The following is a 12,270-nucleotide window of genomic DNA, read 5'->3' as shown; positions in this document are numbered from 1 at the left end:
GTTCCACAAAAGAAATTTCCAGAGAAGCTTTTTTGTCCTTTGGAGTAAGGAAGGGAAATAAAATAGTTTCAATCAGAAAAAAAGTAATATTTGGAGCAATGTTGTTTTGTTTTCTTTTCAAGTAAAGCTGCTACCTAAAAGGCTATGGTATACATTGGAATAGTATTCAGCTTTCAAAAAAGGAGATTCTTCCCAGACAAGAAAAAGCTAAAGGAGTTCATCACCACCAAATCAGTATTAAAAGAAATGTTAAAGGGACTTCTTTAAGAAGAAGTGGGGGGAAGATAAAAAATATGGATAATAAAATGGCAATATCTACATATCTATGAACAATTACTTTAAATATAAATGCATTAAATGCTCCAATCAAAAGACATAGATAGGAAGGCTGAATGGATAAGAAAACACGACCCTTACACAAGCTGCCTACAAGATACTCCAGATCAGAAGACACACACAGACTGAAAGTAAAGGGATGGAAAAAGATATTTCATGAAAATGAAAAGGGAAGAAAAAAAAAGCTGGGGTAGCAATACTTATCCAGACAAAATGGACTTTAAAACAAAGGCTATAACAAGACAAAGAAGGACCCAGTAATTCCACTTCTGGGTATGTAACTGAAGAAACCCAAAACATTAATTTGAAAAGACATATATTCATTGCAGCATTATATACAATAGCCAAGATATACAGGCAACCTAAGTATGTGTTATTGATGAATGGATAAAGAAGAAGTGATACACACACACACAGACACACACACACACACACACATACACACACACAGGGTACCAAAAAAAGTATATGTATTTTAAGAAAGGAAAAAACTGTATTAAAATTATGCTGATGGTAACCACTTTGAGCACCTCTTGCTAATTGCAGAAGTCAAACATGACTTGTATTCATCTTTTGTTATTGGTATATATTGAGTACTACAATTTTAATACAGTTTTTTTCCTTTCTTAAAATGTATATACATTTTTTTGGGCATTTTGTGTGTGTGTGTGTATGCATGTGTGTGTATAATGGACTATTACTCAGCCATAAAAAAGAAAACTTGCCATCTGCAACAACATGGATGAGCCTAGAGGGTATTGCTCTAAGTGAAATAATCAGACGGAGAAACACAAATACCATATGATCTCACTCATATGTAGAATCTAAAAAAAAACAAAATAAATGAACAAACAAAACAGAAACAAACTCATAGATACAGAGAACATATTGATGGTTGCCAGATGGGAGGGGCTTGGGGGGATGAGTGAAAAAAGGTGAAGGGATTATAAAGTACAATTGGCAGTTACAAAATAGTCATGGGGATGTAAAGTATAGCATAAGGAATATAGTCAATAATATGGCAATAACTATGTATGGTGTCTTATGGGTACTAGATTTATCAGGTGATCACTTCATAAGTTATATAAATGTCTAATCACTATGTTGTATACCTAAAACTACTATAATACTGTGTGTCAACTCGAATTGAAAAATAAAAAAATATTTTAAAGAAGAAAATTCTGACACATGGTAACGACATGGATGAAACTTGGGAGCATAATGCTAAGTGAAATAAGCCAGTCACAAAAGGACAAATATTGTATGATTCCACTTCCATGAGGCACCTAGGGTAGTCAGATTCATGGAGAGAGAAAGTAGAATGGTGCTTGCCATGGGCTGGGGGTAGGGGAATAGGGAGTTGAGGGGTACAATTTCAGTATTGCAATATGAAAGGAGCTCTGTAGATGGATGGTGGTGATGGTTGCATAAGAATGGGAATGTACTTAATGCCACAGAACTATAAGCTTCAAAATGGTTACAGTGGTAAATTTTGCTATGTATATTTTACCACAGTCTTTTAAAAAGTTTAGGGGTATACTCCTCTTTCCCTACAAGCTTCTCTCTACTTACGAATGTTGACTACTATGGCAAGAAATTTCTCATGAGGCCCTGAAATCCTAATATTCAACCACAAAATAATCCAGGGGCATACAGCATCTAGTGAGGTGAGTCAGAGAACAAATCCATCTTTGTCCCGAAGCTCACCTCAGTCTTATAGGAACAATAACCTGGTGCCTCCATAAAGATAATCTCTGAATCCAGCTAATGATAAATAGCTCTGGCTTTAATACTGTAGGACTCATTCGTTACTTTCCTCACCTGCTCTCTCTATTCTCAAAGAATAACACTCCTTAATCATTTGGGCTCCCTGCTTTTACAGAAGGAAAGAGAAAACTGCACCAAAAAGTTAAAGACTCAATGATATTATCTTTATATTTTATTTTTATTAGAAAAAACCAAGTTCACATCACATACTTATTTAAAACAGGAACTTCCTAAATATATCCGGAAGACAGGTACACATTGGTTACATCTTCCAGATGTAGAGTGGAACACTTTAGAAAGATGACCTGAGGTGCTTTAAGAATAGAAGATCCTCAAAGAGAGATCAAATTAAGCTTAGGGCACTCCAGTTGCTGGTTACTAAGACATATTCAACCATGAGGGGTGAACCCAAATTGTGTGCCTTCCATGAAAATGTCCTAGATGCCAACTGTTGGAACTCTCTCTCATCTCCCCACAATCTACTGAACTGGCTGTGAACGTCTAGAACAGCACTCACTACCCTCTGCCTTGCATTTATGGCTACTTATCTATGTGTCTGTTTAACTGACGGGACTGCAAGAACCGTGTCTTGGTTATCTTTGTGGACTTCAATGTGTCTTGCACATTGGAGGTACCGGAGTCCCCCCTTATCCACAAGGGATACATACAAGACCCCCGGTGGATGCCTGAAACTATGCATAGTACTAAACTCTATATATACTATGTATTTTCATATACCTACATACCTATGATAAAGTTTAATATATAAATTAGGCACAGTAAGAGATCAAAAACAATAACTAATAATAAAATAGAACAATTATAACAACATACTGTAATAAAAGTTATGTGAATGTGCTCTCTCTCAAAATATCTTGTACTGTACTCACCCTTTTTCTTGTGATGATGTGAGATGATACAGTGCCTATGTGACGAGATGAAGTGAGGTGAATGACACAGATATTTTCAGACTGTGGTTGACTGCGGGTAACTAAAACCGCAGAAAGCGAAACCGTGGATAAAGGGGTGACTACTATACTAAATATTCATAACTTACTTCAGTCACAATAAATTCAACATTCATCAAAAACATTTAGGTCTACAGAGAAAGTACTGTGTGTGATGCATTTTCTGTATGGTAGGGATATAACAATGAACAATGGAACAAATAAAGCTGCCCCTCGTTTCATGATAGCGTCTATTGGTAAGAGTGAATGAGTGGTAAGTAAGAATCCTCTCTAGGAACACAGATTTTACCAGCTATTCGATCTTGGGCAAGTTACTGAACCTCTCTATATCTCAGTTTCCTTCTCTGAAATGGAGATAATATATACTTCATAGATTTTCTAGGAGGATTAAATGGAAAAAATGTATATAAAGCACTTAGCCATTATTACTGTTATTGAATTCTATTGAATAAAAAAATCAATCATCATAATGTCTCTTTACGAATCTAGTTACAAAGAACGACTGTTTCGATTACAACAGCTTTTTAAAACAGGAGGTTAACTGCCCCATTCCTTTGCTTGGGACTGCAGAGCATGAGGCAACTCTTATAAGACAGTCACACAACAGAGACAAGCTTGAGGGAAAGCGAAAATGCTGAAAAATGAGCAAGGAAAAAAAAGCAAGTTATCATCAGATAGCCAATGCCTTGGAGGAAAAGAAGACAGAGCAAAGAAAATAGGAGATACGATGGCCAGAGCCAACCCAGAGTTTTCAGGTCAATAAAGCTTCGATTAAGGTGGCACCCTACAGTGAGTGGGGAAAACCATTCCAAAAGCCCCTCAAGTACGGGCTCACGCCAAATGCTTCTGGCTGCATCCAAACTGTTATCTACTGTTAACGATGGAAAAACAACAAGGCGTGTGTCTGGGAAAAACAGCCTGTTGTCAGAGAACAGAAGCCTTTTATTGAGAATTTTGATACTCAGGAGCAAACAGACCACCACAGAAAATCACCCCAAGCCATCTTTTACAAAGCTTGGCATCCATTCAATAATGAATGAAGAAATCCTAAATCGCTAGGCCAAACAGATACTCCTCCCATGACAGTTAAGAAACAGGGGCCAAATGAGACCATAAACTCATGAGGTACAGATTTCTAAAGCCACTACTGGAAATTACTGACAGACACTTAGACGTGAAAAGCTGAATTCACAGTCCTCTACCTGGAGGCAGCCACACTGCCTGCCAAAGGCCGCTCTTAAAGGTTTCTTTCAACACCAGCAAGGACAGGACAACAGGAATTCTGTTCGGATCCTATAGGTAGTACATTAAATTCAACAAACTTTTGTAGAATACCTACCACTGTGCAGCCTACAAGCCCAAACTGCTTTCCTACATTATTTTTACGTTTTCAAAAAAGTGTTGTGCTCTCAACTATAATATGGGAGATTTAAACATAATGTTGACAGGAGTCAATGCAACCACCAAATTCTAGTTCTCCTAGATATTCCAGGTATCTCGAGCTTTAAAATGAACATTCCATCTGGCCCCTTACATAATCTTTACAACACTGTTGATTATATTCCCCATTCTGTATTTCATATCCCCATGACTATGTTGTGTTTACTAATTTGCACTTCCTAAAAACTACCCCATCCCCTCTCCTCACCCACCTAGCACTGGACTTATCGAGGGGATCACTTCATAGACTGTACACCTGAAGCTGAAGTAGAATGATATTGTATGTCAACTATAATTAAATATATGCATATATATGTAGTCACAGAAGGTGGAGTATAGCATGAGGAAGATAGTCAAAAGTATTGTAACAATTACATAAGATGTCAGAGGCGTAGTCGCGGGTTGTTGAGGGAGGTGGGTTATCACTTTGTGAGGGATGTGAATGTCTATTATATCGCTTTGTACACCTGAAACTAATAAAAAATAAACAAAAAAATTGAACATTCCATAACTTGTAATTGATTTTTAGAATTTCTTTTTGGGCGGCCAGTTGGCTCAGCTGGTTAGGGTGCAGTGCTCATAACACCAAGGTCACCGGTTCGATTCCCACATGGGCCAGTGAGCTGTGCCCTCCACAACTAGATTGAAAACAACACCTGACTTGGAGCTGATGGGTCCTGGAAAAACACACTGTTCCCCAATATTCCCCAATAAAATTTTTTTTAATTATTTCTTTTTTTCAGTTACAGTTGACATTCAATACTATTTTATATTAATTTCAGGTGTACAGCATAGTGGTTAGACATTTATACAATTTATGCAGTGATCCCCCATTAGTTTAGTACCCACTTGGCACTATACATAAATATGCTGTACTTTACATCTCTGTGACTATTCTGTAACTCCCAATTTGTATTTTTTAATCCCTGCACCTTTTTCACCCAGCTCTCTAACCCCCTTTCCCTCTGGCAACCATCAGTTTGTTCTCTGTATCTATGAGTCTGTGTCTGTTTTGTTTGTTCGTTTATTTTGTTCTTTAGATTCCACATATAAGTGAGATCATGTGGCACTCGTTTTGTGCATTCTTATTTCACTTAGCATAATACCCTCTAGGTCCATCCACGTTGTCGAAAATGCTAAGATTTCATTCTTTTTTATTGCAGAGTAACATTCCATTGCACATGTGTACCACAATTTCTTCACCCAATCATCTATTTCTCGGCACTTAGGTTGCTCCCATGTCTATGGCTATTGTAAATAATGCTGTAATGAACATAGGGGTACATATATCTTTTTGAATTAGTGTTTCGGATTTCTTCAGGTAAACACCCAAGAGTGGAATTGCTGGGTCATAAGGTAGTTCTATTTTTAATTTTTTGAGGGACCTCCAAACCATTTTCCATAGTAGCTACGCCAATTTGCAATCCCACCAACAGTGCACAAGGGTTCCTTTTTCTCCTCATCATTGCCAACATTTGTTGTCTGTTGATTTATTGTTGATAGCCATTCTGACAGGTGTGAGGTGATATCTCACTGTGGTTTTAACTTGCATTTCTCCGATGATTAGTCACATTGAGTATCTTTTCATATGTCTATTGGCCATCTGTATGTCCTCTTTGGAGAAACGTCTATTCAGGTCCTCTGCCCATTTGTCAATTGGATTGTTTTTTGATGTTGAGTTGTATGAGTTCTTTATAAATTTTGAATATTAATCCCTTATCAGATGTATCACTGGCAAATATATTCTTCCATTCAGTAGGCTGTCTTTTTGTTTTGTTGATGGTTTCCTTTGCTGCGCAAAAACTTTTTAGTTTGATGTAGTCCCATTTATTTCCCATTATTTTCTTTTCCCTTGCCCAAGGAGACAGATCAGAAAAATATCACTAAAAGCAATGTCAGAGACTTTACTTCCTATATTTTCTTCTAGGAGTTTTATGATTTGGGGTCTTACGTTTAAGTCTTTCATCCATTTTGAGTTTATTCTTGTATATGGTGTCAAAAAGTGGTCCAGTTTCATTGTTTTGCATGTAACTTCCAGTTTTCCCAACACCATTTATTTAATAGACTGTCTTTACCTCCACTGTATGTTCTTGCTTCCTTTGTCATAAATGACCATATAGGCATGGGTTTATTCCTGGGCTCTCTATTCTGTTCCATCAATCTACGTGTCTGCTTTTATGCCAGTACTATATTGTTTTGATTACTGTAGCCTTGTAGTATAGTTTAATACCAGGTAGCATGATGCCTCCAATTTTGTTCTTCTTTCTCAAGATTGTTTGGCTATTCAGGGTCTTTTGTGGTTCTGTGTAAATTATAAGACTATTTGTTCTGGTTCTGTGAAAACTGCCATTGGTATTTTGGTAGGGATTGCATTGAATCTATACATTGCTTTGGGTAGTATAGACATTTTAACGATGTTAATTCTTATCCATGAGCGCAGTATATGTTTCCATTTATTTGTACCTTCTTCAATTTCTTTCTTCAGTGCCATATAGTTTTTCAAGTACAGGTTTTTACCTTCTTAGTTAAATTTATTCCTAGACATTTTTTTATGCAGTTGTAAATGGGGTTGTTTTCTTAATGTCTCTAACAGTTTATTATTGGTGTATAAAATGCAACTGATTTCTGAATATTAATTTTGAATCCTGCTACTTTACTAAATTTATTTATGGGTTCTAATAGCATTTTGGTGGAATCTTCTGAGTTTCTATATATAGTATCATGTTATCTGCAAATAATGACACTTTTACTTCTTCCTTTCCAGTTTGGATGCCTTTTATTTCTTTTTCTTGTCTGACTGCTGTGGCTAGAACTTCCAGCACTATCTTGGATAAAAGTGGTGAAAGTGGGCACCCTTGTCTTGTTCCTGATCTTAAAGAGAACACTTTTATCTTTTCCCCATTGAGTATGATGTTAGCTGTGTGTTTACCATATATAGTCTTTATTATGTTGAAGTATGTCCCCTCTATTCCCACTTTGCTGTGACTTTTTTTTATAACAAAGCGATGCTGCATTTTTCAAATGCTTTTTCTGCATCTATTGATATGACCATATGATTTTTATCTTTCATTTTGTTTATGCAGTGTATCACGTTAATTGATTTGTGGATATTGAACCAAACTTGCATCCCAGAAATAAATCCCACTTGATCATGGCGTATGATCTTTTTAATGTATTGCTGAATTCAATTTGCTAATATTTTGTTGAGGATGTTTGTATCTATGTTCATCAAGGATATCAGACTATAATTTTCCTTTTTGGTAATGTCTGTCTGGTTTTGGAATCAGGGTAATGGTAGCCTCGTAAAATGAGCTTGGGAGCTTTCTCTCCTCTTGAATTTTTAAAAATAGTTTGAGAAGGAAGGTGTTAATTCTTCTTTGAATGTTTGATAACATTTACCTGTAATGCCATCTGGTACAGGATTTGGTTGTTGGGAGTTTTTTGACTACTTATTGAATCTCATTAGTAGTGATCAGCCAGTTCAGATTTTCTGTTTCTTCTTGATTCAGTCTTGGAAGATTGTATGTTTCTAGGTATTTATCCATTTCTTCCAGATTGACAGTTTGTTGGTATATAATTGTTCATAATATTTTCTCATAATCCTTTGTATTTCTGTGGTGTCAGTTGTCACTTCTCCTCTTTTATTTCTGACTTTATTTATTTGGGTCCTCTCTCTCTTTTTCTTGATGAGTCTGGTTAAAGGTGTATCCATTTTGTTTATCTGTTCAAAGAACCAGCTCCACATTTCATTGATCTTTTGTGTTGGTTTTTTTTAGACTCTTTCGTTTATTTCCACTCTGATCTTTATTATTTCTTTCCTCTACTCACTTTGGGCTTTGTTTGCTACTCCTTTTCTAGTTCCTTTAAGTGTAAGGAACTAAAGTCTAGTTCCTTTAAGTTTAGATTGTTTGAGATTTTTCTTGTTTCTTGAGGTAGGCCTGTATTGCTATGAATTTCCCTCTCAGGACTGCTTTCGCTGTGTCCCATAGATTTGGTGTCATTGTGTTTTCATTTTCATGTCTCAAGATATCTTTTGATTTCATCTTTGATCTCATTGTTGAACCATTCATTGTTTAGTAGTATGTTATTTAGCCTCCATGTGTTTGTGGGTTGTTTTTTTTTCAGTTTTTTTTCTTATAATTGATTTCTAGTTTCATACCATTGTGGTCAGAGAGATGCTTGATAAGATTTCAACCTTCTTAAATTTATTGAGACTTATTTTTTCACAGCATTTTAAATACATGTTTACTAAAAGTTTGTAATGATATGGGAAATTTTATCTAATGCTAAGTGAAAAAGATATACAATTACATGTGTGAAAAAATTATGTGTGTAGTATAATCTCAATTAGTTAAAAATGTATGGTAAAAGAACTTGAAAGTAAATACAAAAACACATCAACAGTGTTTGCTCTAGGGTGATTAAATTATAGTGCTTTTTACTTTCTTTTACATTTTCTACTATATTTTCTATTTTCCAGTGTTTCTACAACCCTGTTATTACTTTTATAATCAGAAAAAATAAAGTTTTAAGAAAATAGCATACACTAATGTAACTAGAAAGGATGGTCTACCTCTCCCCATTATTGATGTCATTCCTTAAGGCTGACTTGATTTGTAACACCTCCTAACTAGAAACCACATGCAGCTTTCATTACAGTGCCATTATATTTCCTTTTCTAAGTCATTAGTAGGATGCTAAGAACATCAGATATAAAATGAGTCATGACGGTAACTCACAAGACACCACTCACATAGAGCATTCCCTGCCATTTATCATCACCCTTCACTTTATTAGCTCATATCCTCAGTGACTGAGTAGATGATATAAAATCATTTCCAATTAATGTCTTTCCAAATAAAGTATTCAGATATTTTATCAAATGTTTTCAGTCAAAAAATGTATTTCCTGCTCTTTTAATTCAACCCATGAATTCCTATTCACATGTGTGAAAGGGATGGAAAAAGAGTTGAGTTCACTTTGTAACCATTTTTCATGTATGACTGAAGACAATACTTATAGAGTCCTCATTTCCCAGTATTTGAAGAAGTATAGATTTAAGGGGTGTGATCCACTGGCGTAGGGTCTGTAGCTTAATTGTTCTCAGTTTTCCAGCAGTTCTCCAGTTCCTCACAAGTAAAAACTCTTTTTAAACACAAACTGAAGTGATTATTACAGTTTCTCAAAAGGGAGAAAAAAACAAATGTGATGAAAACCAGGCCCCCAAAGTTTTGATGTTTCATTTTCACCCTGTTTTTAGAACTATTTAAGTATATCATAATTTTAAAATCACACAGATTTCACAGTTATTTTCATTTCTCAGCTATTTGACAACCATTTTCACTTAATGTGAACATACTTTGAATTTGCTGCCTTTCAAAAATCAACCCTGACTTTATTTTAATTTTATTTTATGGGATTCAAGTTTGGGTGTGGACAGAATGAATAAATGTACTTTTAAGAGGAAAGTTTTTGTAGAACAATTTCCCTTGTGATGGTACAAAAGTTTACTTCAATCTGTGCTTGGCTGTCATTCATATTCATTCATTCATTCATTCATTCATTCATTCATTCATTCATTCATTTTAACTTCAGTTTAGTAGCAAGTCTCAAGAGGAAAGAGAGTTCCCTTAAGGCTGTAAATTCTCTTTAGAATGCCTGATGAGTTTTAGGCAAATTAGATCCTTACCATATATATGAACAAATGATATAGCTTTCATTACTCATTTTGCATGTTCCCATTTTCCTGTCCTAAAATGTTTTCCCATTCTCCTTTCCCTGTAACATACACAAAGACACCAAACCACACAAAATAGAGGGGAAGAAAACACTCATTAAAAAAAAAAAACAGACATGAAATCACCTATTTTAATCATGTGCTGCCTTAAATGGCACTTTTTGTGGTAACATGTTATTTTTAAAAGATATATTTTGGGTTTTTATGGGGGAAGGGAAACAATGTGCACAGTAAAGTATTTGTCGCATTTTCTGAAATTCCTTGTCCTTTTCTATTACAATGGAGAACGTTCATTTCCATGCTCTCCACTTGTGAGCTGCCGAGAGCAGCAATTCCTCTTTGTGCCTTCCACAAAGACTTGCTATAGGTTCCGCACAGGGAAACAATACAGATTCATGATGGTGACAAAGGAGGACAAAGACCAGGAATGGTACTTCTGGAACTTACAACCCATTCCCTACTCCCAAGTTATTATACTTAATTTATTTCAGATGGGTTTCAGATTGTTATCTATCCAATTCTACAGGGACCACCAGTGATTTCCACATACTCCCCGCCATAGGACAAGGCAGAGTTTATCAGACCTCAATATTGGCTACTTCTCCCTTATTCCTATCCTGATCACCATGCCTCAAGTTAAAGGGGCTCCCCTTTTTTGGGCCACCAGTGGGACCAGAGAATAGTCAACCATCAAACCCACATAATTCATTTCCTCCTCAACTCTGTTAAGCTTTCTCTCTTGGCCACAATGACCATCATTTCTCTGCAGCAGCTCCTGATTTCTAGTTTCTTGACCATGTCCATTCACTGCCTTCTGTCATCACCTCTTAGGTTACCACAGCCTCTAACTAGTCATTCATTTTCATGACAAGACAATTCACATTAGAATCTTCATTTCATATAGTTTGCAGACTAAAGTCAGGGTTGGGTTACACTCAAACATAATGCTCTGTGGCCCCACACAACCATTTTTAGTACCTGGAAACAGTCATCCCTCCCGACTCAGCTGGCCTCTCATTAACTTTCTCAAGACTCATGTCTCATCTGGACTGCTTTTCTCCTCCCCTGCCTAATGGCCTATGAGTAAATGCTCTAGTCAGAAAATCCTGGAGTTGTTTGAACTCTTGGGCAATGAATACAAAAATTACACCAAAATGTCAGATCCTATAACCCTTGACTAGAAAGCACAGTCAGGTCACCCATCAATTACATTCTATTCACCTCTATATTATAAATGGACAATGTGACATGTATTGCTTAGGCAGATTACTTACATGGTGAACATAGAGTTACCAGCTTCAGAACGTTTCAGCCTTTTCTGAATCAAAAAACGACGACAGTATTTGTATTCCCATCACTTGAAAAAAAATAGGATTCCAAATTATGAGCAAATCTACTCTCTGCTTCTAACAAAACCTGAATGTAGAAGGGGTCCTGGGGTTTGAAGCAAACGAAACGAAATCTAAAATCAGACATAAAAGACACATAGTATGTCCAGCTCTCCCAATGCAATAACTAGACAGTGCGAAGCACTGTACCGAGAAAACAAATTTGGACTACTCTAGGAACTAAAATCTTGACGCTTTACATCATTATTTCTCTTATCAACTTTGTTAATACTCTAGAAAAGGTACCCAAGAAGTTTCAAAAAAGATGCTTCTAATGGAGAGAGAAAATGAGAAACCCAACTAACAAGTCAAAATAAAAAGAATAGACTGAGCAGATGCTACCAAAACAAATGGAGCAAAACATATTAAAACCACTGGCGGGTGGAAATGCTTAGCAAGTGAAAGAAGGAAAAAAGAAAAGGAGGCAGTAAATCCATCTTTACCACTTTTAATTTCCTCATCTTAAATGAGCAAAACCAAAATACAACTTCTAAATGATAGAGACCCCAAATGTCTGCCGTCAGTTTTCCAAACATTGCCTATTCTATTCCTAAGAGTTTATGGATAAACTTGAGGTGCCACTCCTGAGTCACAGGCCATCCATGAAATGCTTAATGATGACCTTTTAATAAAG

General features: G+C 36.0%; 1 protein-coding gene across 14 annotated transcripts in view; it reads right to left on the bottom strand.

Moving 5' to 3' along the window:
• Positions 1–12,270, bottom strand: part of SH3KBP1 (SH3 domain containing kinase binding protein 1) — a 324,637-nt gene that overhangs the window by 112,272 nt on the left and 200,095 nt on the right. The gene's annotated exons all lie outside the window — the stretch shown is intronic.

The sequence above is a fragment of the Rhinolophus hipposideros genome (genome assembly GCF_964194185.1).
Source record: "Rhinolophus hipposideros genome assembly, chromosome: X".
Taxonomy (NCBI): domain Eukaryota; kingdom Metazoa; phylum Chordata; class Mammalia; order Chiroptera; family Rhinolophidae; genus Rhinolophus; species Rhinolophus hipposideros.
The sequence above is the reverse complement of the archived record's forward strand: the minus strand, read 5'-3'. Positions and strand labels throughout refer to the sequence as shown.